Source organism: Schistocerca gregaria, chromosome 2 (genome assembly GCF_023897955.1).
Source record: "Schistocerca gregaria isolate iqSchGreg1 chromosome 2, iqSchGreg1.2, whole genome shotgun sequence".
In the NCBI taxonomy this organism is placed as follows: Eukaryota; Metazoa; Arthropoda; class Insecta; order Orthoptera; family Acrididae; genus Schistocerca; species Schistocerca gregaria.
This window is the reverse complement of record NC_064921.1, coordinates 461,739,817-461,765,149: the sequence shown is the minus strand read 5'-3', so window position 1 is coordinate 461,765,149 and position 25,333 is coordinate 461,739,817.

Below are 25,333 nucleotides of genomic sequence, written 5' to 3'. Positions count from 1 at the left end.
CCGCTGTCCTCTCCGGCCAGTCGGTCACGCGACGCGTCGCCCTCTTCCTCTCTTTTGTCGCTCCCCCGTGCCTTCTACCGTCAGCTGCTCTCAAATGACGATAAAAATTGTGCTGTCGGTCAAACCTCTGACTTCCTGCAACGGCTACTGTCCAGCCCAGTCGACGAGGACTAAATTGGCAGAGAAGAGCGAGGGTCAGTTGTACGGCTACAGCCCCTTCGGCTCCAAGCGCAAGCGGACGCCGCTAGTCGGCGGTGCAGTCGCTGACTACTCCAAGACGGAAGTGGTGGGGGCGGAAAGTTAATAAATCCAAGATGGCGGTTGCAGTGCAATGCCAAAATCGAAGATACTGTTCGCAGGAATTTTAAAAAAATCAAGATGACAGTGGCGGAAAATTTTTAAAAAATCTCCAATATAGCGGAAGTGACCCTGTTGAACTTTGTAAACCCTATGACACTACAATTCAGTTGTCAGGTTAATCATATGGCTCTCTAACTTTTATGAACAAGCATTTCCCTTTTTACTTTTTATACAATAATATATACTTTGACTGAATTTTTATGCCAAGTGAAAATGATGTTTTATGATGAAATATATAGTGAAATTAGATAGTAAAAGAAATCATTAATGGCAAACACGACATTTCGCTACGAAGGGAGAATGAAGCCTTAAAAAAATGAAATATAATAGAAACATGTGGATCACTACGAAAAAAACGGTGCAATGGTTAAACCATACAGTTTGTTTTGAAGGGATCAGGATACTAATCTCTATTCACTGAGCTATGTTTTGCTTTTACGCCTTTCCCTAGTGGACGATACTAAGCCCTAATCTTACTACGGTTTCTCAGTGATTTCGGCGAATCATTTCTCCAATAAGAAATCGTATTCGCCTTTAATCACTGTCAGCAACATCAGCCTTCTTTATCAATTTGTTTTGTCATAAACAGTTTAGAGGCTAAAACTTTGCAAGACTTGAAATTAAGTAAGGCTGGAGGGTTAGATAACATTCCAATGGAATTTCTAAAATGATTGAAGGAAGTAGCGACACGGCTATTCAAGTTGGTATGCAGAATGTATGACCCTAGGGACATACAATTATACTTTTGGAAAAATAATATCCATTCAATTCCGAATCTAGCGAGAAAAGATAACTGTGAGAAGTATTGCACAATCAGCTTAACACCTCATGTAGCATGTAGCCAAGTTATTGGTAAAACAATATATGGAAGAATGGAGAGGAAAACTGAAGACTGTTAGATGACAATCAGTTAATCTGTAGAAAAAGTAAGGGCATCAGAAGGGCTGTTCTGATGTTGTACTTCATAATGCAGCCAAGACTGAAGAAAAATCAAGACCTATTCCGACAATTTCTTGATGTGGAAAAAGTGTTTGCCACTGTAAAATGGTGCAAGATGTTTGCAAATTCTGTTAAAAATAGGAGTAAGCTGTGGGGAATGACAAGTAATATAAAGCAGAGTGTATCTTTGTATGCCTGGCATCTCTACCCATATTCCTGGAATGATTTCAAGCAAATTTGATACAGGAAGATCAGGCTCATGTGCATCAGCACTTTAGGATTGATAATCTCCTAGCTCCAATAGGAGTACAGATACAGACGAAACATGTTCTTTTTTTTTTTTTCAGCCTACGGCTTGTAGGCTGGCCACCACAACAGGCATGTTTAGTGGAAATGGGCTGCATGTTGAGTGGGAATAGTATAGGTCTTCCAAAGCAACCTGCTCTGCAGTGCAGCCGACATTTCATGGTCAAGAAACGGTTATCTGGTCCCCAGCACGACGCCGGTGTGTTATAGGAGTAGCCCTATTTAAACTGTACTGCACGGGTTACATGTATCACTGAATGTGGCTGAAGACATGTTGAGATGGACATAGGAGGGAATGGACAGAGCTAGGGGAAGGAGGAAATGGTCAGTAGGCTGGAGTAAGAGGTGCATGAGGCAGATGGAAGGTCTAGAGGGGTGCCAGGCAAGTCAAAAAGAAAGGGTAGCAGGGTGATGAATAGTGTTGGGGGAGGAGGATATGGTCAGAGGGAACGAGTGGAGGAAATTGACAAAGCTAGGAGGAGGATGAGATGAAGAGACAGAGACAGAGAGTGGGGAGGATGAGACAGGCAGATAGAAGTTGGAGGATGAGATGGACAGGCAGAGGGAGGAAGATATGGACACAGAGAGGGGGAGGAGGAAGTTTGTTGAAAATATGTTTTGAACTCATATGTGGGTGAAGCCATGAGGAAATGACTGGTACACGATATACGATGTTTGCCAATTCCGTTACAAGTTTCTAGAACTTGTAGAGAGGATTGAGTACACAATATTTTCGGAAACGTACCGTTTCTAGTGCAGCGGCTAGATTTAATGCTAGAGGATCTTCCTCTGTCACTAGAGGAGTCTTGTAAATTAAACCTTGCATACAACCCCACAGAAATAATCTGTAGTAGTTAATCCGACGATCACGGCGGCCACGGGGACGGACCAACGCGGCCTATCCGTCTTTCATCATTTCGTCTGTTGAAAAGTCTCTGAATCGCACAAGGGACTTGAGATGGTACACCATCATGCTAAACCACATTTCGTGACGGATATTCAATGACACAGCTTCCAAGAACAGGTCCAATACCTTTTGTAGCGAGATCAAATACACAGGACCAGTTAGCTCGAGTAGAAGAACGTACGGCCCAATCATATGACTGTTCAGAATACGTGCCCATTCTTTAATACCAAACCGGTGCTGAAATTTTTGAACATGCGTGACATGAACGTTTCCTTCTATCCAGACATGGCTGTTTCGCGAATTCAGAACACAGTCCACAGTGAACTTAGTTTCGTACGTGAGTAGAACTTGACGTGGAGGGGTGTCTCCATGCAGTGGTGCTGGAACCACTTGCAGTAGGTAGGGCGCTGTAGAAAATCGACCGCACTCATAGCCTGTACCCTTGAGACTAACACCAATTGCATCCGCAATTGTTCGATTACTCGTTGACGGGTTCTCTTCAGCGCGATGCAGTACATGTCTTCTTCAGATTCAGACGTGTGCCGTTGCCGTGAGGCATCACAGTACTGCCTCCTCACGGTGATGGTACCTGTCTCTCGGAGCCACTGCGTAACTTCGGCAAAAAGTTCGTGCGATGGCGTGATAGGGCCGGCTAGCAGCTCTTTCGTTACCTCGAGATTCTCCATACACAAGGAGCATATCTGTGTATTCCGAGAGCGTGTTCCGAACCATGCTTACCGTATCGGAGACGCACGGACATTGAACACATCTCGCAGCAAGACAGACGTTAAGTGACATCAGGTGATCGTCTGACGTACTGTATGTCATTCTGTCTACCCTACTGCTCACCAGGGCAAGGGAATCTGAGACTTTCTTCTTTCGCATGGCGGAAGTGGACGAGTTACACATCTGAATTAAAACCGTAGTAGAATGGAAACGGTACATTTCCGGACATGGGTTCCTGATCAAAATTTTATGTACTCACTCACTTCTACAAGTCCTAGAAGTTCACAACGGGCATTCCCAAACGCCCCGTAAGTACAAGAACCAAGATGGTACAATAAGATCAAATGGGCTGCTGAGGTCTGGTGCGGAGTGGGCATTCTAGTTCATCGCAGAGGTCGTAATCGCTGGCAGTAGAAACCATAAATAAACTTTCAATAAATGATGTTCACAGCCAACAGGTTGCTTAAAGTTTATTGTAATAAACATTGCCACGTTTCAATACCACTGGGAGAATCTTCTTCAGGAGGAATAATGTCACATTACGGTAGAACTGTAAGCATACATTATGAGCTAAAACAACCAAAGTCAGACAGCAGAAATTATGGATAAAGTCTTACGAGGGAAACAGGAAGCATTTTTATGCAAGTACACAAGGTTATAGGAGCGGAAGGTACACATAATGTCTGCTCCTATAACAAATTGTTTGATGTTTACTGTTCGCCACTGAGGACTTTATCTATAATTTCTGCTGTTAGATTTGAGCATTTTAGTTCTTAATGTATGATTACAATTTTAACGAAACGTGACTTCATTCCTTGAGGAGAAGACACCATTAGTGGTACCAATGATGTTTGGTTTGTGGGGCGCTCAATTGCGCGGTCATCGGCACTTGTACAAAATCCCAATTTTTACATAGTCCAATTTTTACATAGTCCGGTCTAGCCACTGCCACGAATGATGATGATGAAATGATGACGAAAACACAAACACCCAATCCCCGGGCAGACAAAAGCCCGAACCCAGCCGCGAATCGAATCCGTGACCTCGTGATCCAGAGGCAGCAACGTTAGCACGAGACCATGAGCTGCGGACATGGGGGGTACCGAAACCTGGTCATGGGTGTTACGAAAAAGTTTATGCAACCAACTGGTTGTATGCATCATCCCAAAGGTGTTCAGTTGGCTTTAGGTCAGGACTCTGCGCAAGCCAGATCATTTCATGAAAGTTATGCGCTACACCCACTTACAGGTGTTGCTTCTTAAAAGGGTGCATAGTCATGCACTGTAGAAACAATCATTATTTCCGAACTGTTCCTCTACTGTAGACAGTATACACTGTTGTAAAATTTGCTCATATCCTTCCATATATAGCGTTTTCAGAAAGTCTTATGTAAAGTACACAAGCGGCAAGACGCAGTCAATACCTTCGCTGCGCAGTGCCGATGGTACTGTTATCGACGACTGTGCCGCTAACGCGGAGTTATTGAACGCAGTTTTCCGAAATTCCTTCACCAGGGAAGACGAATGGAATATTCCAGAATTTGAAACACGAACATCTGCTAGCATGAGTTTCTTAGAAGTAGATACCTTAGGGGTTGCGAAGCAACTCAAATCACTTGATACGGGCAAGTCTTCAGGTCCAGATTGTATACCGATTAGGTTCCTTTCAGATTACGCTGATACTATAGCTCCCTACTTAGCACTCATATATAACCGCTCGCTCACCGATAGATCTCTACCTACAGATTGGAAAATTGCGCAGGTCGCACCAGTGTTCAAGAAGGGTAGTAGGAGTAATCCATTTAACTACAGACCTATATCATTGACGTCGGTTTGCAGTAGGGTTTTGGAGCATATACTGTATTCAAACATTATGAATCACCTCGAAGGGAACGATCTATTGACACGTAATCAGCATGGCTTCAGAAAACATCGCTCTTGTGCAACGCAGCTAGCTCTTTATTCGCACGAAGTAATGGCCGCTATCGACAGGGGATCTCAAGTTGATTCCGTATTTCTAGATTTCCGGAAAGCTTTTGACACCGTTCCTCACAAGCGACTTCTAATCAAGCTGCGGAGCTATGGGGTATCGTCTCAGTTGTGCGACTGGATTCGTGATTTCCTGTCAGGAAGGTCGCAGTTCGTAGTAATAGACGGCAAATCATCGAGTAAAACTGAAGTGATATCAGGTGTTCCCCAGGGAAGCGTCCTGGGACCTCTACTGTTCCTGATCTATATAAATGACCTGGGTGACAATCTGAGCAGTTCTCTTAGGTTGTTCGCAGATGATGCTGTAATTTACCGTCTAGTAAGGTCATCCGAAGACTAGTATCAGCTGCAAAGCGATTTAGAAAAGATTGCTGTATGGTGTGTCAGGTGGCAGTTGACGCTAAATAACGAAAAGTGTGAGATGATCCACATGAGTTCCAAAAGAAATCCGTTGGAATTCGATTACTCGATAAATAGTACAATTCTCAAGGCTGTCAATTCAACTAAGTACCTGGGTGTTAAAATTACGAACGACTTCAGTTGGAAGGACCACATAGATAATATTGTCGGGAAGGCGAGCCAAAGGTTGCGTTTCATTGGCAGCACACTTACAAGGTGCAACAAATCCACTAAAGAGACAGCTTACACTACACACGTTCGTCCTCTGTTAGAATATTGCTGCGCGGTGTGGGATCCTTACCAGGTGGGATTGACGGAGGACATCGAAAGGGTGCAAAAAGGGCAGCTCGTTTTGTATTATCGCGTTATAGGGGAGAGAGTGTGGCAGATATGATACACGAGTTGGGATGGAAGTCATTACAGCATAGACGTTTTTCGTCGCGGCGAGAGCTTTTTACGAAATTTCAGTCACCAACTTTCTCTTCCGAATGCGAAAATATTTTGTTGAGCCCAACCTACATAGGTAGGAATGATCATCAAAATAAAATAAGAGAAATCAGAGCTCGAACAGAAAGGTTTAGGTGTTCGTTTTTCCCGCTCGCTGTTCGGGAGTGGAATAGTAGAGAGATAGTATGATTGTGGTTCGATGAACCCTCTGCCAAGCACTTAAATGTGAATTGCAGAGTAGTCATGTAGATGTAGAAACTATACCGTAACCACGAAAAACACCCGCATAAGCCAATACCACCTCCGCACTTCGTTGCCAGCAGTACGCATGATAGCAAGTAATGTTCTCCAGGCATTCGCGAAACCCAAACCGTTCCATAGGATTGCCACAGGGAACAGTGGCACTGATATCAATCGTTTCCAGTGGCGTCGCTTAGCGCTGAAATCTGTAGCTTACGAGGCGGTTCTCTACCATTCTAGGTAATTCATTTTAATTCCCTACTCGCGATGACTGTGTTAGGTGGACTGCTGGTAGAACGTTGGTACACGAGAATCATTCCTTCCGCTGATTTTGTGGGATTGTTTACAACAACCCCCGCTCTCTCTCCGCAGTATTCCGTAGTTGATGTCCGTCAGCACTTGGTATCTCTCCTGTCTTCGTTTATCTGTGGTTGTTCCTTACCATTCGCACTTCACAGTCATTCACAGTCAAATGGTTCAAATGGCTCTGAGCACTATGGGACTTAACATCTGGGCCGGCCGGGGTGGCCGAGCGGTTCTAGGCGCTACAGTCTGGTACCGCGCGACCGCTACGGTCGCAGGTTCGAATCCTGCCCCGGACATAGGTGTGTGCGATGTCCTTAGGTTAGTTAGGTTTAAGTAGTTCTAAGTTCTAGGGGACTGATGACCACAGAAGTTAAGTCCCATAGTGCTCAGAGCCATTGGAACCATTTTTGAACTTAACATCTGGGGTCATCAGTCCCCTCGACTTAGAACCACTCAAACCTAACTAACCTAAGGACATCTGACACATCCATGCCCGAGGCAGGACTCTAACCTGCGACCGTAGCAGCAGCGCGGTTCCAGACTGAAGCACCTAGAACCGCTCGGGCACACCGGCCGGTATTGACAATCACATCATGAACAGTCGACTTGGGCAGCATTAGTAGGGTTGAAATGTCCATGGTGGAACGTTCCTTTGGTGGCATCCAGTGTCTAACCCTCGTTCGAAGCCCCACAGCTATCAGTCCGAATAATTCTGCTGTTACTGCCTCTCTGATGGCAACAGAATACTCCATGCCTTGTATACTGATGGGTCCGCCCTTGGTGACGTGTAGTGGTCAGTTCCGCATTTTATGGCGGTATCCGTATACTTCGGAACATATAGTGTATTTATGTGCAATATATAAACTACAAACGTTGCTTTTCATTCTTCTGAATACATTGTTGACGAACCTGTGGCGTACTCCTAACCCACCATTACCCTCCAAAAATGCCGCTGTCCTGTTTAATCCTCATCCGCTCGCGTTAATATTTCGCCGCCTGTCCCATTTATTGCAGCGTTCAGCATTTCAGAGGAGGATCAAGTGAAATGCGGCGTGCTATTTCTTTCGGCGGCCGTTAAGGAGCGCAGACCCGCCCCACTCCCCTGGTGAAATGCTAGCCCGCGGCGCGCGGCCCTCGGCGGCTTCATATTTCTGGCGGTATCGGAGCGCCGCAGCGGTGGCGCCGGCCGCCATCAGTCACGGCGGTGCAGGGCGGAGAGAGGGAGGCAGGCAGCCCAGGGGATCAGCGGCCGCCTGCCAGCTGGCGGACTCTACCCACGGCCGCGCATCGCCGCTTTATGCAAACGCGCCGCACTCGGGCGCCTTCCGATCACGATTCATTAGCGGTAACTCACCTCTAGCAGCTCTGATTCAGACGTTACCGTGGCGTCGGCCACACAAGACACCGCCTGCCCACCGCTTCCGTTTACAAATGGGTAGTGGAGGTGATGTCATACTGCGTGGCTCCGAAACCTTTTGACTGGACGCTATTTGCAAGCAATCAAGGAGTCACTTCGAACACTAATTAATCGAAGGTTATCATGGAAATGAAGGTGAACAGCAAGAGCAGTAGCCGACCGGGGTGGCCGAGCGGTTCTAGGTGCTACAGTCTGGAACCGCGCTACCGCTACCGTCACAGGTTCGAATCCTGCCTCGGGCATGGATGTGTGTGTGTCCTTAGGTTAGTTAGGTTTAAGTAGTTCTACGTTCTAGGGGACTGATGACCTCAGAAGTTAAGTCCCATAGTGGTCAGAGCCATTTTTGAGCAAGGGCAGTACCGTCATTATAACAATGGGGAAGAGTCCAAATTCGACTCCTTAATTCCGATACACACTGGAGTGACAAAATTCATGGGATAACTTCCAATATAGTGACGGGTCTCCTTTTGCCCGGCGTAGTGCAGCAACTCGACGTGCCATGGACTCAACAAATCGTTTTAAGTCCCCTGCAAAAATATTGAGCCATGCAGCCTCTATAGTCCTCCTTCATTTATTTTCATTCTCTTTTTAATTCTTTATTCAAACAACAATTCACACATGATCAACCCACTACCTAACTGCATTACTGGGTCCTACATTTGCATATACATTAAAATTACTGCAGCTACGCTATTTACTACACGTTGTGTTTCTATTTCTGTTACTATACCACTATGGGCATCTCTAGATTTTGCTACTATTTTAAATTTACATGTTGCTTGGACTTACTAGATTACTTACGAGGTTAGTTCATTTATTTGTATACTCTGTGCAATACTTGAACTAATCACACTACCTGCAGCGTTCCAGGTGTGCCATTATGATATACAAACCTACATTATCGGCCGCGCCCACCGAGCTAATCCCAGTGGGTATGCCCCTGGCACCGGGCTCGCCCAAGATGTTAGATTCCATGCAGTTCTATACTATCAAGTTATCCTATCTTAACCTACATTTAACCTAATTCCTATTTCTACTGTCGTGTTCGGTGCTTTGTCAAGAACGATGGGTTTCTCACCCTCCCCCTAATCCCAGATGTGGCGGATCCCAGCCGTGAGGCGGCTGGCCAAGTCCACGCCCCGGCGGAACAGGATGGGTGCATGGAGTCTAATTTGGGTTTTATACTAGTTTTGGTTGTTCCTTTGGAATTCTTTCGGTACTTTGCTTGGGATTTCACTTTACAGTTCGTTTAAAATGTGAAATGCGTCCTGTTGCCCGAGCAGATGGTGCGTGTCGCGATTGCGCAGTTGTTACGTTAGTAGTGATGCAACGTCATCGAAAAGAGGCACCTGTACACCATATGGTCTGGAGTGCCCTGTATCACGCCACAGTCACACAATGGTGTAGCTCGCTTCCCTAACCGGCACGCACCATGTCCAGTAAGGAAGTGTAGCAATCCTCTGGTTGGTTTAAAATACCTGAGCTGCAGGCGCTCCTTGATATTCGGCAGCTACTCGTGTGTTCTCCACCGAGTTTCATCAGCACCCCATTGCTCCTGCCAAAATTACTCACCCCCTCTCCCTCTCTTTCGATTCCGGCTTTATCCCCTACGTAAACTCGAATTATTTGAACTACATTTTGTCTTTTTCATTTCTTTACCCAATGCCAAACTGCCTGTTCTCTGACCTTAATATCAAGGGGATAGAGCCCCATTATTACGAACAGTATCCCCCCCCCCCCCGAGGAATTGCTCTGTATGCCGCTACTGAGCGCAGGAGCATATTCCGCTGCACCCTTCTTACGGTCATGGCAGACAGACCCCCAGGAGCGTTTGCGCCCAGACTCCTCACCCTTATCCTACGATGGAAGTTAAGATGCTGTTGTGGTACAGCTTTATTAGGTCCGGGGGTAGTTGGAAAAGTGTATAGCCGAATGCAATTAAGTGTTTCAAGCGATCTCTGTGTCACAGTATCAATGTGTGTCGTGTAATTCCACCTCTCGTCAACGACTGCATCCAAGTATCGGGCCTCGCGGCGCCGAAGAGCTGGTGAGCCGTCTATTCTAACTGCGGGATTTCTAATAAGTTGTCCTTTTAATAATAGGCACGTTGATTTGCTGGGTGATATTGTCATTTTCACTAAATGGCACAATGCTGTCAAGATTCACATGGCACTCTCCACTTTCGGCTCTAAATCTTCGCGGTCTCGGCCGCCAACTAGCAGGAGGAGGACGTCTGAGTAGGCTGTGACCTCTAGCACATCATCAGTACTCTTTAACCTCTCCAGAAGAGGTTACATATTTACATTCCTAAAGAGTGGTCCATGGACAGAGCCCTGTGGACACTCCTTTATTATTCTTTTACTGATTTCGCCGCTAGGAGACGATATACAGACCGCTCATTCTTCACAATAGCTCCTATTTGCTTGACGTATTCCAATCTCTCTCTTCCTCTACAGTTTTTGCCCTCTACAGCTCCCTCTAGTACCATAGAAGTCATTCCCTCATGTCTTAGCAGATGTCCTATCATTCTGTCCCTTCTCCTTATCAGTGTTTTCCACATATTCCTTTCCTCTCCGATTCTGCGTAGAACCTCCTCATTCCTCACCTTATCAGTCCACCTAATTTTCAACATTCGTCTATAGCACCACATCTCAAATGCTTCGATTCTCTTCTGTTCCGGTTTTCCCACACTCCATGTTTCACTACCATACAATGCTGTACTCCAGACGTACATCCTCAGAAATTTCTTCCTCAAATTAAGGCCGGTATTTGATATTAGTAGACTTCTCTTGGCCAGAAATCCTTTTTTGCCATAGCGAGTCTGCTTTTGGTGTCCTCCTTGCTCCGCCCGTCATTGGTTATTTTACTGCCTAGGTAGCAGAATTCCTTAACTTCATTGACTTCGTGACCACCAATCCTGATGTTAAGTTTCTCGCTCTTCTCATCTCTACTACTTCTCATTACCTTCGTCTTTCTCCGATTTACTCTCAAAACATACTGTGTACTCATTAGACTGTTCATTCCGTTCAGCAGATCATTTAATTCTTCTTCACTTTCACTCAGGATAACAATGTCATCAGCGAATCTATCATTGATATCCTTTCACCTTGTATTTTAATTGCGCTCCTGAACCTTTCTTTTATTTCCGTCATTGCTTCCTCGATGTACACATTGAATAGTAGGGGCGAAAGGCTACAGCCTTGTCTTACACCCTTCTTAATACGAGCACTTCGTTCTCGGTCGGCCACTCTTATTATTCCCTCTTGGTTGTTGTACATATTGTATATGACCCGTCTCTCCCTATAGCTTACCCCAACTTTTTTCAGAATCTCGAACAGCTTGCACCATTTTATATTGTCGAACGCTTTTTCCAGGTCGACAAATCGTATGAACGTGTCTTGATTTTTCTTTAGCCTTGCTTCCATTATTAGCCGTAACGTCAGAATTGCCTCTCTCGTGCCTTTACTTTTCCTAAAGCCAAACTGATCGTCACCTAGAGCATTCTCAATTTTCTTTTCCATTCTTCTGTATATTATTCTTGTAAGCAGCTTCGATGCATGAGCTGTTAAGCTGATTGTGCGACAATTCTCGCACTTGTCAGCTCTTGCCGTCTTCGGAATTGTGTGGATGATGCTTTTCCGAAAGTCAGGTGGTATGTCGCCAGACTCATACATTCTACACACCAACGTGAATAGTCGTTTTGTTGCCACTTCCCCTAATGATTTTAGAAATTCTGATGGAATGTTATCTATCCCTTCTGCCTTATTTGACAGTAAGTCGTCCAAAGCTCCTAAGACAGCCATAAACCGGCCTTGGACACTTCTCCCGCGAGCAGAAGAAGAGCGAAGGCCACCACAGGTTGTCAAAGGCGCCACTGATGTCCACCATGATGGCGACAATGTACTTGCACGAGACTGAGTCACATACCTCAGCTGCCAGGGCGACTACGTCAGACGACGATCGCCCCGACCGAAACTGTCTTTCATCCCGCACAGCATATGGTGTGCTGTCAGTCTGTCTGCCAGCAGCCTATCAAAAAGTCTCCCCAGTAACTCCAGCAAGTAGATGAGCCTATACGATTTTACTTCTTCGGGTCTTTCTCTGGACCTTTCTTGATTATCAAAAATGGTTCAAATGGCTCTGAGCACTATGGGACTCAACTGCTGTGGTCATCAGTCCCCTAGAACTTAGAACTACTTAAACCTAACTAACCTAAGGACATCACACACATCCATGCCAGAGGCAAGATTCGAACCTGCGACCGTAGCAGTCGCACGGTTCCGGACTGCCCGCCTAGAACCGCGAGACCACCGCGGCCGGCTTTCTTGATTATCACCACATTCGCCTTTTCCATATGGAGGGAATTTCTTGAGCCTTGAAAACTCATTATACAACATAGTGAGAGGCGCCACCAACTGGGCGGCGAGCCATTGCACCACTTCAGTTGTGATGCCGTCCAGGCCAGGAGCTTTGCCCTCTTTAGGATTTTAATTTGGGCAGCAACTTCTTCTTCAGAGAAGGGATAGACCAAAGTGTTATTCTTATATCCTTGTTGATTCTGCATCCTAATTTGTTCTTGCTCATTAGAGCCATTCTCTTCTTTGTCATCAGGCAGCAGGACCTGGAGGAGGTCCTCGGCGGTCTCAAGCCAAGTTTCCGTCATCCGGCCCCCTTCCCTGATGGTGGACAACACCATTGGCGATCTTATTTTCTCCCGTACCAACTTGTAAGGGACGGCCCATGGATCAGTATCCAGTTGGCTTTGTGCATACCTCTCCCAGGTCCTTCACGTGACTGCCCGTAGCTCCTTTTGAAACCGTTCTTTCGCTTCTCGATAAACGTGCAACCAACGTTGCGTTTCCTCCCAGACGACACTCCGTTGATAGTAACTCCTCGCCCTCCTTACAGACAGACGCATCTGCCCTAGTTCAGCTTACTATGATGATGGAGAAGCCGCAATGGGTTTCCTCCTGGTTGGTACGGCGGTCTTCACCGCCCTCCACCGTGATGACTGCTCTCACCAGTTCCTCTGCTTACTTCTCTACGTTTCCTTCTCCCGCCGGCAACATCAGTATGTCGCACTTCCTCGCTAGTCTGTTCCAGTCAGTCCTTTTGTAGTTAACTTGCATCTCCCACCCCATGTCCTAGTGGCATTCCCTGTCACATAATGAAAAAGTTTACTACTGTAAGCGTTTATCTCTCCTATATTTACCTTAATGGTCATGGGAAGTTTGTGCGAATATGTGATTCTGGCCAATTTTTTCTCCAGTGATGTGCTATCCTTCCATTTGTTAGAACAGATTGGTTGTATAGCTCATTCGGGTCGAACTTTCCGTTTCTTCTTTCGAATACTTTTTATCTAAGTCTCGCAGGGCCCCGAGGTCGGTGGAGAGATTCATTGTCATGAGCTGTAAGCTGTCCACAGAATCCATTACCGAAAAGGTGACGTCTCTGCCGTACTCGTGGCCCACATGCACTACATTCCTCAGGGCTGTAGTGAGGACGGTGGCCGAATATAACCATTTCCACTCAAAGATCGGTTCAGTTGGACCAGGAGACCCAGTCTATTCAATGTAAACACAGCCCACACCATTATGGGGCCACTACCGGCTTGCACAGTACCTTGTTAACAACTTGGGTCTAGGGCTTCTTTTAGTCTGCGCCTCACTCGAACCCTATCGTTAGCTTATACCAACTGAAATTGGTACTCTAGTCAGGAGTCCAACTATCCTATATGGTCACGAGCCCAGGAAGGGGGAGGGAGGACGTTACTGTAGGCCATGTTGTGCTGTTAGCAATGGCACTGGCGTCAGTCTTCTGTTGCCATATCCATTAACGCCGTATTTTCTACAATTCCTCAACGGATACGTTCGCTGCGCGCCCCACGTTGTTTTCTGTGGTTATCGAAAGCATTGTTGCTTGTCTGTTAGCACTGACAATTCTACACTGCTCCTCTTGGTCACTAAGTGAAGACCGTCGGCCACTGCATTGTCCGTGGTGAGAGGTAATGCCTGAAATCTGGTATTCTCGGCACACTCTTGATACTGTGGATCTCGGTATACTGGATTCCCTTACGATTCCTGGAATAAAATTTCCGGTGCATTCAGCTCCAATTACCATTTCGCGTTCAGAGTCTGTTAATTCTCTTCGTGCCGCCATAATCACGTCGAACGCCTTCTCACATAAATCGCCGGAGTACAATTGACAGCTCTGCTAATGCATTGCTCTTTTGTACCTTGTGTACTACCACCCAATGTATACGTGCATATCACTCACTGTTCATGACTTTTGTCACTTCATCGTATATCCTGCTTTCAGCTGTGAATGAAACACCACTTTGATCAATCATTAATAGAAGCTAATCATAGGGATGTAGATGAACGAGAAGGACAATACCACAGTCTTAGCAATGGCAAGAGTCCAAATTTGACTCCTTAATTCCTATACATCCTGCGTTCCAGATTCACAGGGCAGCAGAAAACGAATGTTAATTATTGAAGTTGGCAGGATGAGCTGTGCTTGTGTTCAGAGTGAATATCATATGTTATGAAGAAAATTAATGTTACAAAAACGTAATCCATGAAGCCTCTGTAAGGTTGAGACGAGCAAGAGAGGAAAATGCCAACAATAACGTGCAACACTGGACCATGATGACGTGTTCTCTAGCCTGCAGGACCTGGCGTCTTGTGTTGTGCGACGGTAGCTGGGGGTTTTCCACACAGGCACTAAGTGTAGACTGCTCCAGGGCACCGACAAAGTGCGACAGAGTGACCCTACTGCATTCTATTAAAAAACACACTCACGACAAGAAAACAACAGTCAAGGTTGGCTCTGCCATCTGCTTTCACCTCAAACGGTCATTCCTACAAAAAGCAATGTCTGTCTTACCAGCTAGTTCTCAGGGAATTCTCCAGTTCTGTTGGGTCGCCATTACTTGTCTGATCCTATGCTCCTACGCTCCCGGCGCCCTTCTACAAAAGAAGCAGCCTCTGTAACGGTCGCCGCCATCTTGGTGACAACCAATAATTACAGTTTGATAGGCGTTGCCTCAAAGCACAGTTGCATTTTCGACTTTTGCTGTATCAGGAGGGTGTGCTTAAAAGTAATGCCTCCGAATTGAGCTATTATATGTAATGTATACTACTTGCTTGACTTTCCCGCTGCAATTCTCTGCCGCTAGAGGGCTCCGAGTCTTAGCGCGTAACATAGCGGTGTGTAATGTAACTATATCGGTGCGTGAGAAACAGAGTGCTGTAATCTAGTTTCAAAGCAGAAAAAAACGGGCCCCCAATAAAAATCTATAGAACAATGAAATCTGTGTACCAAGTTGGTTATACGGACATCAGAAATGTGCAACCTTAGGTTGTTCATGGTCGTATTATGGGAAACGATGTGGTAACTTCAACATGTGTGACAGAGGTCAAGTGGGCCGTCGCGTATGGCAACAGACGAAACTCACAGGAATCTGGCTGATGAGTTCACCAGATAAGCGTGACATATCACGAGCGGGTGTACAGGAAATCATTGCAGAACTGCGGTAGGCTAGAGAAATCTTTGTATACGATGAGTGCCTCTAAGGCTCACTCCTGACGTAAAAAAGAGGAGACTGGACGTCTGTCAACAATTTCTTTTGCGTTTTGAGCGTCAGGGTGATGGGTTTTTTAATAATTTTGTGACAGGTGATGAAAGCCGGTTTCGCCATTTTGACTCTGGATTAAAGAGAGCCAAAAGACTTCAATACCATATCATTACCAGACAAAGCCATACTCAGTGTTCAAGGTGTGGTACATTTGTAATTCATCCCAAAAGGCACCACCATAAACTCCAAAATATAGTGCGATACAGTCAGCAAACTGAAAGCACGAATTCTAAGAGTTCGTCCACACGTGTAGCACCATCTCCCTCAGCATGAACTGTCAGTTACAAACGAGCACTGCTACAGCTGCAGCAATCCGATGCCTTGGTTTCACCGTTATCAACCATCCTCCGCGCAATTCCGACTTGCCCCCATTCGATTTTCATCTCTTTCCAATCCTTAAAGAACATCTTCGAGGACTTCACTTCGATAGTGGTGTAGCGGTGCAGGCAGAGGTGACGTTATGGCACCGATAATAAAGTCAAACATTCAAGATGATCGGTATCACGAACTGCTCTCGTTTGAGAGAATTATCTTCGTCGCCAGGATGATTATGTTGAGAAATAAATATGTAGATACGAAGAACAAGGATGTAGAATATTAATAGTTGTTGTTTTACTTAAAAAACTTTAAGTTTTCATGTGAAACATTCTGATGCATTACTTATCAGCACGTCTTAGTAATTTTATTTGTTTACATTTTTGTTTCAGACTTCTTTTAATAAATTCAAATGGTTCAAATGGCTCTAAGCACTATGGGACTTGACATCTGAGGTCATCAGTCGCTTAGACTTAGAACTACTTAAACCTAACTAACCTAAAGACATCACACACATCCATGCCCGAGGCAGGATTCGAACCTGCAGCCGTAGCAGCAGAGCGGTTCTGGACTGAAGTGCCTAGAACCGCTCGGCCACAGCGGCCGGCTCATAAATTCATGTCTGCTATAAAGAAAAAAAAATGTTACCTTAAAATTAACCTCCAGCAAAATTACACCTGCACAAAGGAAACAATGTAACGTAATTTCCTTCTCTTTTCTTTGTGGTTTTAGGGCGCACAACTACAGTGGTCATTAGCGCCCAGACTGAGTTATGAATGCACTGCGAGGCACAAGGTTAAAACAGCAACTAAAAAGGACAACACTATAAAAGGCACATTAACAGGCAAGGGATTAAAAGTAAACAAAATAATCAAATGTTCTTAGACAGGTTTGTAAAATGGATAAAACGAAGAACGCGAGCACCTGCTCCTGGGTCATCTGCTAAAATGTCATCCAGAGTACATGGCAGGCCAAGATCAATGCGCAGTGTATTAATATTCGGACAGGACGTTAAAATGTGGCGTACCGTCAGCAATTGCCCACATGGGCAGAACGGCGCCGGCGCAGCCGTCAGCAGATGACGATGGCTGAACCGGCAGTGTCCAATACGTAACCGGGCCAAAACGACGTCCTCCCGCCGAGAAGGACGTGAGGAGGTCGTCCAAGCCGTGGGGAGAGGTTTCAAGGCCCGAAGTTTGTTTTCAGTAAGTGTAGACCAGTTGGCATGCCACAGCGATAAAATGCGCTGACAAATGACCCCGCTAAAATCAGATGAAGGCACACAACAATTTCCTTCTTTCTCTCGTTCCAGGGTCATACAAAAGATCGGAAGGCAGGGAATTTCATTTTCGCTTATAACTTATTTCCGAATAAAAGTATATTTACTATCATGCAGTGGTGACCTGAACTGTACTAATGAAAATACCTACGGTTTTGTCACACAGGACAAAACATAATTATACTATCGTCAAATACACTTCGTAATATTGTCGTAGACGCACTGACGTTGTGTGTTCTTGTACTGCGCTGATGATAATCTCCTAACAATGGCTTTTAGCTGAGGAAAGTTTATGACAATGACTCGTAAAGCAGCGTGGGCGGGGCGCCAGGTGTGTGGCGCGATCAAAGACGGGGCGGGCAGGATGCGTTTCGGGCGAGTGCGCGGCCGGCATCCGCAGCAACGCGACACCGCCCCGCCTGCGTCGCCTCACCTCCGGCCGGAGGACAAGAAACCGCGGAACGCGGCACGACGTGGCGACAAAAAAGAACGCCACGGAAAACAGAGGGGCGGGGCGGGCATAGAGTAATCCCGGCACAGCGCTGCACGCGCGCCTCGCATAATTTCACGTGCAATTGGACACTCGCTCACTCCGGCAGCCAAGCGGCCGTCCCTCCGCCGGGCATGTCGCTACAGCACGTGGTGCCGCAGCGCGAACGAGCAGGTGAGCCCACGGCGAAACGGCAGGTGGTTACGATGTGCGGCGGCTGTAGCCTTTGCTGGCAGGTCCACTTCCCGTTGCGTACCGCTTTGTCTGTACTACTTCACGTCAGATACTCTGAAGAAACGTGGCATCAACATCAGTCTCTAGCTATAAAATAAATTTGCGGAACACCTTTGAGGACGCCAACTGGTGCACGAGTGTGTCAGCTCTACCAAAAGAGACGTCCAGTTGAGCTCCAAAGTTTTGAATTGTAATCCATCCAGCACCTCGAATGATATGGTCCGCGTGTTCGAACACTGCAGGAGTCACAGCTGTGTGCGCTCGCCCGGCTCGTGGGAGACTGAAAACGTTCGCGCGACCTTGGTGCGATGATAACAAACGCTTCGCCCAACGACTCATCGTGCTTTCGTTCACTGCCTCATCTCCGCAGACATTCTACCTAGCATCTATGAATATCTACGATGCTCTGGTTTCCGCAAAAAGAAGCTCAAAGAAGCTCAATAGCAGCTCTCTGCTTGGAACGCATCTCCGTTACAGATGCCATTTTCAAGGCTACGTATAGAGCCACCACCTATCGGAAGTTCACGAAACTATAGGGGCTAAAGCGGGAATATTCCACAACGTACCACCACCAGTACTGCGTTTTTACAGCCGAAATCGTCCCAAAAAAAGACTTCTGTTCCGGTACTTATTCAACGCCCCTCGTACCTAGAGTATTTTAAACGACATCAATTCTAGCCCCTACTTTCTGCATGTATTAGGCACTAGCTGACCCGGCGAACTCTGAATGTATGTCGCTCTGGATTAGCCGAGTGGTCGAAATAGTACGAAAAAAAAAAAAAAAAAGCCGGCATGGTAGCCCAGCGTGTTCGGTCAGAGAGCTTGTTGGCCTCTGTAAAAAAATAAAATTAAAAAAAGATGAGTGGAAGGATCAACAAACGAACTCTAACGGATATCAGGTGACGTCCGCAGCGACCAAAAACAAAAATAGTGGTCTAATAAGCTGCAGTCATGGACTGTGTGGCTGGTCCCGGCGGAGGTTCGAGTCCTCCCTCTGGCACGGGTGCGTGTGTTTGTCCTAAGGATAATTTAGGTTAAGTAGTGTGTAAGCTTAGGGACTGATGACCTTTGCAGTTAAGTCCCATAAGATTTCACACACATTTGAACATTTTTGAATGTCGGATTAACTCCTCGTTCTTCGATACTGTCTGCCTCAAATGATGTCATTTGGAACCAACTATTGTATTTTTAGGTGTTTGCAAGAAAATGACGTGATTCGGGTGTTTCGCCACAAAGCAATGAATGCAATGGCTCAGGCGACGGAGTCAATAATGGCAATTTCACTTTCCCACTAAGGCAGCACAATCCGTGCGTTTCTCCGGAAAACTTCAATGCGCCACAATCCTCGCAAACAACCTCTATCGGCCCAATGCAAACGGAAAGATGCAAGCACTAATCAGTGCTGCAGTCGCATCTAAACGCTGCTCGTTTCAAATCATCACGTGATGAACCTCTTCTTATGCATCGAAAATTATCTACATGTTGATCTCTGTTGTTCGCTCGACGATTTCGCATTGCCAACCGAGCCGTTCCACGGGCTGCCTCACTTTGTTGTTGTGACTGAGAAGCACGAAATCGAGCCATACTAACGCGGCGCTCTTCACGGGCAATTTGTTGTTCTTCTTCAGTCCTTTCATTCGCAGTGTTTTGTATCCTTCTTGCATTCCGGCTTATTCGAGAAATATTCAATCGTCTTGGGCACGGCATTGTTAATGATGATTCAAATAAAATACAAATTATTGCTTAAAATTTTTAATTAATGATATTTAATGATGCTTAACCACAGACGTATAGCTGTCATTTGCGCTTTGTTATTCCATGTCAGATGCGTTTTTGTTATACCACGTCTTATAGTGACGTTTAGCTGAGATTTGCGTTTTGTTATTCCATGCCAGATGCCTTTTTATTACACCACGTTTTATAGTGGTCGAACGGGATAAAAAGTATCCTGTGCCCGTCTCCTGGTTCTAAGCTACCTCTCTACCAATTTTCAGTCAAATCGGTCCAGCCGTTCTTGAGTTATAAATAGTGTAACTAACACGACTTTCTTTGCCTGTCACGTCCTCTTGGCTGAAATTATTGATATTACCACCACTTCCTCAGTCACAAAGATCGTCTATCCATCGGACAGTAACTCACTATCAGTTCTGGTATTCTGTCCCCTTCGATTTTTGTGACATAGTTCTTACAGCTGTTCCTTTATTCCTTCACCCATTCATTTAAGCTTTTCACTCTCAGTTCGTCTCTAATGTCACAATTGCTCCTGTTGTCGGACAGTGTTAACCCACTTACTCTTCTTCGACGCTTACAATCGTTGTTCATTTCTACGTGAGTCTACGTCTCACTGCCACATGTCACCTTTGGTACTGACATAATTTTGTAGAACGTAAGTATAGCTTTACTGTTGATATTTATGTTATGAGAATTACACCGTAGTCCAATTCGTAATTCTCTTCCTAGCGTTTCGTCTTCCAATGCGTGAGGCACTCGTGATGTCTACAGCCTTGGGACACGAAACGTTAGGCACGGAATTACAACTTGTACTTCGGCCGAATTCCCATAAAACAGATATCGGCAATAACACAAATGCCAGCAGTGAAAAGCTGCGTTTATGATTAAGCACAGTTTCCTTTCTTACTTGAGTTCTGACGGATCTATAGATCGTTCCGTTAATGTAATTAAATTTTTCTGCTTTTTTGTGTGTCCATTCCCGTCACGAATACAGGCTGAACGAGTTTTTCCTTTCTAATTTCTGATTATTTATTATCATTTTCTTAAGAACTGATTCCTGAACCCTGAAAGCCGTAATAATTGTTTTCTTTGAAGAGCTATTGTGGATAAAACATAAGTAGCTGGTCTAAGAATTTTCTGGTTATCAGAAATCACAGTTTAATCATCAGCAAAGAGTAATGTCATATAATAATTCCTTTCGCTAAAGGTAGCCCGGTCCACCTGTGACCAACGATGATGCAGCCTGACAGCATTGCGGGCTTTGAAACCAGACGCAAGAAAATCAAATGTACACAAATAAAATACAAACGATAAGATGTTGGTTTGGAACTCCTAATTCCAATAAACACACTTCGGTGACAAAAGTTACGGGCTACCCTCTAACATCATGTCGGACCTCCTTTTTCCGGGAATAAAGCAGGAACTCCACATGGAATGGACCCAACAGGTCGTTGAATGTTCCTTGCAAAAATATTGAGCCAAGCTGCCTCTACAGTCGTCCATAATTTTGAAGGTGTTGGTGCTTTAGGATTTTCTGCACGAACTGACCTCCCGATGATGTCCCACAAATTTTAGATGGGATTCATGTCGAGAGATTTGGGTGAGCAAATCATTAGCTCGAATCGTCCAGAACGTTCTTCAAATCGGTCGCGAACAACTGTAATCCGCTGACATGTCACGTCACATTGTCATCCATAAAAATTGTATCGTTGTATGAGAAAATGAAATCCATAGCTGCAAATGGTCCCCATGTTGCCGAACATACTGATTTATTCTCAATTATCAGTTCAGTTTGACCAGAGAACGTAGTCCATTCTATGTAAACACAGCGCACATCATCATGGAGTGGTCACCAGCTTGCACAGTGCCTTGTTCCACTTGGGTCCATGTCTTTGCGGGATCTGCGCCTCACTCGAACCGTGTCATCCGGCCTACCAGATGAAATTGGGACTGATCTGAACGGACCACGGGTTTCCAGCCGTCCAGAGTCCAACCGATATTGTCACAAGCCCAGGAGAGATGCTGCTGGCCATGTTGTGTTGTTGACAGGGGCTAAGGCGTCGGTCATCTGCTGCATAGCGCATTAAAGCCACATTCCGCAGCACTGTTCTACCCGGCTACGTTCGTCTTAAGTCCCGCATTGATTTCTGCGGTTATTTCACGCATTGTTGCTTGTCTGTTAGCACTGACACTCTACGCTAACACCGCTGCTCTCGGTCGTTAAGTGAAAGCCGTTGGCCACTGCGTTGTCGGTGATGACAGGTTAAGCCTACAAACTGGTATTCTTGGCACGGTGTTAACATTGTGGATCTCGGAATATTGTACTCCCTAACGATTTCCGAAACGGAATATCCGATACTTGTAGCATTCCGCGTTCAAAGTCCATACTCACGTCGGAAAACTTTTCACATAACACTAATCCATGGCTTTTCTCACCTCAGTGTAAATCCTTTTTATGTTATACAAATATGTCAGTTTCATCCCCTACTCTAATTATCCAGACAATGAGCTGGATTTGTGAAAAAATAAATAAATAAGAATACAAGTCGGGTTATTGTTTTTGGAACCCCTTGTACCTTACGGGCCGCAGTATAAAACTTCTCTTGAATCTGATGACCCCGTTGTGGTGGTAAGGTCTCACGGAAACTACCTCAGGTGAGCTGCGATCAACCCGGCAATTCTCTGCAGAAAGGAGCAGAAGATGGGAAGGGCTGAAGGAAGCCCCAAAGACGATGTGTAGCGGCGGTCGGAGGCAGAGGCGTTGCCGGAAGTTAGTGTCGCGGGGTTATGACGCCGTGGTCGTGGCCGGCTGATGAATCTCGCGGACGGCCCGGATTATCCCCGAGGCTCGCGTAGCCCGTGGAAACTGCGGCCCGGGAAAACATAACGGCGCTCCAGGGAGCTCGGCTCTCGAAAGGAAAGCAAGGCAAAGAAAACAAAGCTGTCGCTCGTATAACAGTATAGCTTCCGCCCGCGTTGTTGTTACGAGAGCCAATCGCGTTCTCTTCTCAGGCACTCTCATCATTGCATATAACACAGTACCTACTCGAGTATGCTGACGGCACCGCTTTTCTTGCTTTCCCTCAGTTCAAGGAAAAGCCCGTCAACGACATCTCATCAACTTTATCTGCTCGTCTAACCACGAGTACATATCCATCGCTTTTGCAAAAACCCAGGTAAAAGTATAGGAAAACCATTCCCTCCTCTGAGCTGTCAATCCGTAACCGCTCATTTCAGTGAACTAAAACACTGAAATATCTTTCACTAACACTTAATCAAAAACTAACCATCGAAAACGAGCCTCCCAATGCCGGAATTTAGGGATTGCATCCAGTAACCATCATTCACATACACTACTGGCCATTAAAATTGCTACACCAAGAAGAAATGCAGATGATAAACGGGTATTCATTGGACAAATATATTATACTGGAACGACATGTGATTACATTTTCACACAGTTTGGGTGCATAGATCCTGAGAAATCGGTATCCAGAACAGCCACCTCTGGCCATAATAACGGTCAAACAGAGCTTGGATGGCGTGTACAGGTACAGCTACCGACGCAGGTTCAACACGATACCACAGTTCATCAAGAGTAGTGACGAGCCAGTTGCTCAGCCAACATTGACCAGACATTTCCAATTGGTGAGAGATCTGGAGAATGTGCTGGCCAGGGCAGCAGTCGGACATTTCTGCATCCAGAAAGGCCCGTACAGTACCTGCAACATGCCATCGTGCATTGTCCTGCTGAAATGCAGGATTTCGCACAGATCGAATGAAGGGTAGTGCCACGGGTGTAACACATCTGAAACGTAACGTCCACTGTTCAAAGTGCCGTCAATGTGAACAAGAGGTGACCGAGACGTGTAACCAAGGGCACCCCATACCATCACGCCGGGTAATACGCCAGTATATCCATGACAAATACACGCTTCCAATGTGCGTTCACCGCGATGTCGCCAAACACGGATGCGGCCATCATGATGCTGTAAACAGAACCTGGATTTATCCCAAAAATGCCCTTTTGCCATTCGTTCACCCAGGTTCGTCGTTGAGTACACCTTCGCTGGCGCTCGTCGAACTGTTCGTGCAGATGGTTGTTGTCTTGCAAACGTCCCCATTTGTTGACTCAGGGATCGAGACGTGGCTGTACGATCCGTTACAGCCATGCGGATAAGATGCCTGTCATCTCGACTGCTAGTGATACGAGGCCGTTGGGATGCACCACGGCGTTCCGTATTACCCTCCTGAACCCACCGATTCCATATTCTGCTAACAGTTATTGGATCTTGACCAACGCGAGCAGCAATGTCGCGATACGATAAACAGCAATCGCGATAGGCTACAATCCGACCTTTATCAAAGTTGGAAACGTGATGGTACGCATTTCTCCTCCTTGCACGAGGTATCACAACAACTTTTCACCAGTTAACGCCGGTCAACTGCTGTTTGTGTATGAGAAATCGATTGGAAATTGTCCTCATGTCAGCATGTAGTAAGTGTCGCCACCGGCGCAAACCTTGTGTGAATGCTCTGAAAAGGTAATCATTTGTATATCACAGCATCATCTTCCTGTCGGTTAAATTTCCTGTCTGTAGCACGTCATCTTCATGGTGTAGCAATTTTAATGGTCAGTAGTGTATCATAGGAATAAAAAGTTTCCGCACACCTCTATGTAATACGGAACTGACCACTAGATGTCACGAGAAGCGCCCCTGCCAGTAAAAAAGGTGGTGGGGAATACAGCGTTGTCATCAGATAGCAGCAACAGCAGAAAAGGTCGATCAGGTGTGCACAGTGATTTTTAATGAGAACTAGTCATTGGATATCACCTTGTAACAAATCCACCAGAGATATTTCAACCCATACGAAGCTGTCTAAGTTGACTGTTAGTGATGTGACTGTCACGCGGAAACGCAAAGGAACAACGACAGCTATACCAAGATCAAGTAGAGCTTATATGCTGACGGACAGAGAGCTTGGAGCATTGCGTGGAGGGTAGTTGTGAAAAATCGCATGAAATCGGCGGAAGGAAAAAACTCTCTATTTTCTCAGTGCTACCAGTAGCCCAGCTAAAAAAATGCCTGTGCGCAGGGAGCTAAAATAATGGGGTGCAATGGCCTGCAGTCAGTGCTGAGTTACGCTTGGGGTGGTGTAAAGAGCGAGGCTAGTAGACAGTGGACGACTGAAAACGAGCGATTTGAAGTGACGAATCAAGCTATATCTTGTGGAAATCAGATGGTCCTATTCGTGATTGAAATTGCCTGGGGAACGATACCTGCCATCACGTGTAAAACCAACAGTGAATACGATGGAGTACGCAAGTGTTACCCGTGGTTAGGGCGTGGTACCATTATTGTGCTTAAGAAAACGCAAAATGAGGAAGGATGTGAACATATATTTGTGTGCTGCCAACAGCAGAGACGGGACCGATGACCTCGCTGTTTGGACCCCTCTCCCAAATCAACAAGCCAAACAAACTACAGTAGAGGAACAATTCGGAGACTAAGATTGTGTCAGCGTGATAATGCATCCAGTCATAAAGAAGCATGTGTGAGGCACTGATTTGTGGACAATAACATTCCTGAAATGGACTGCCCTGCTCAG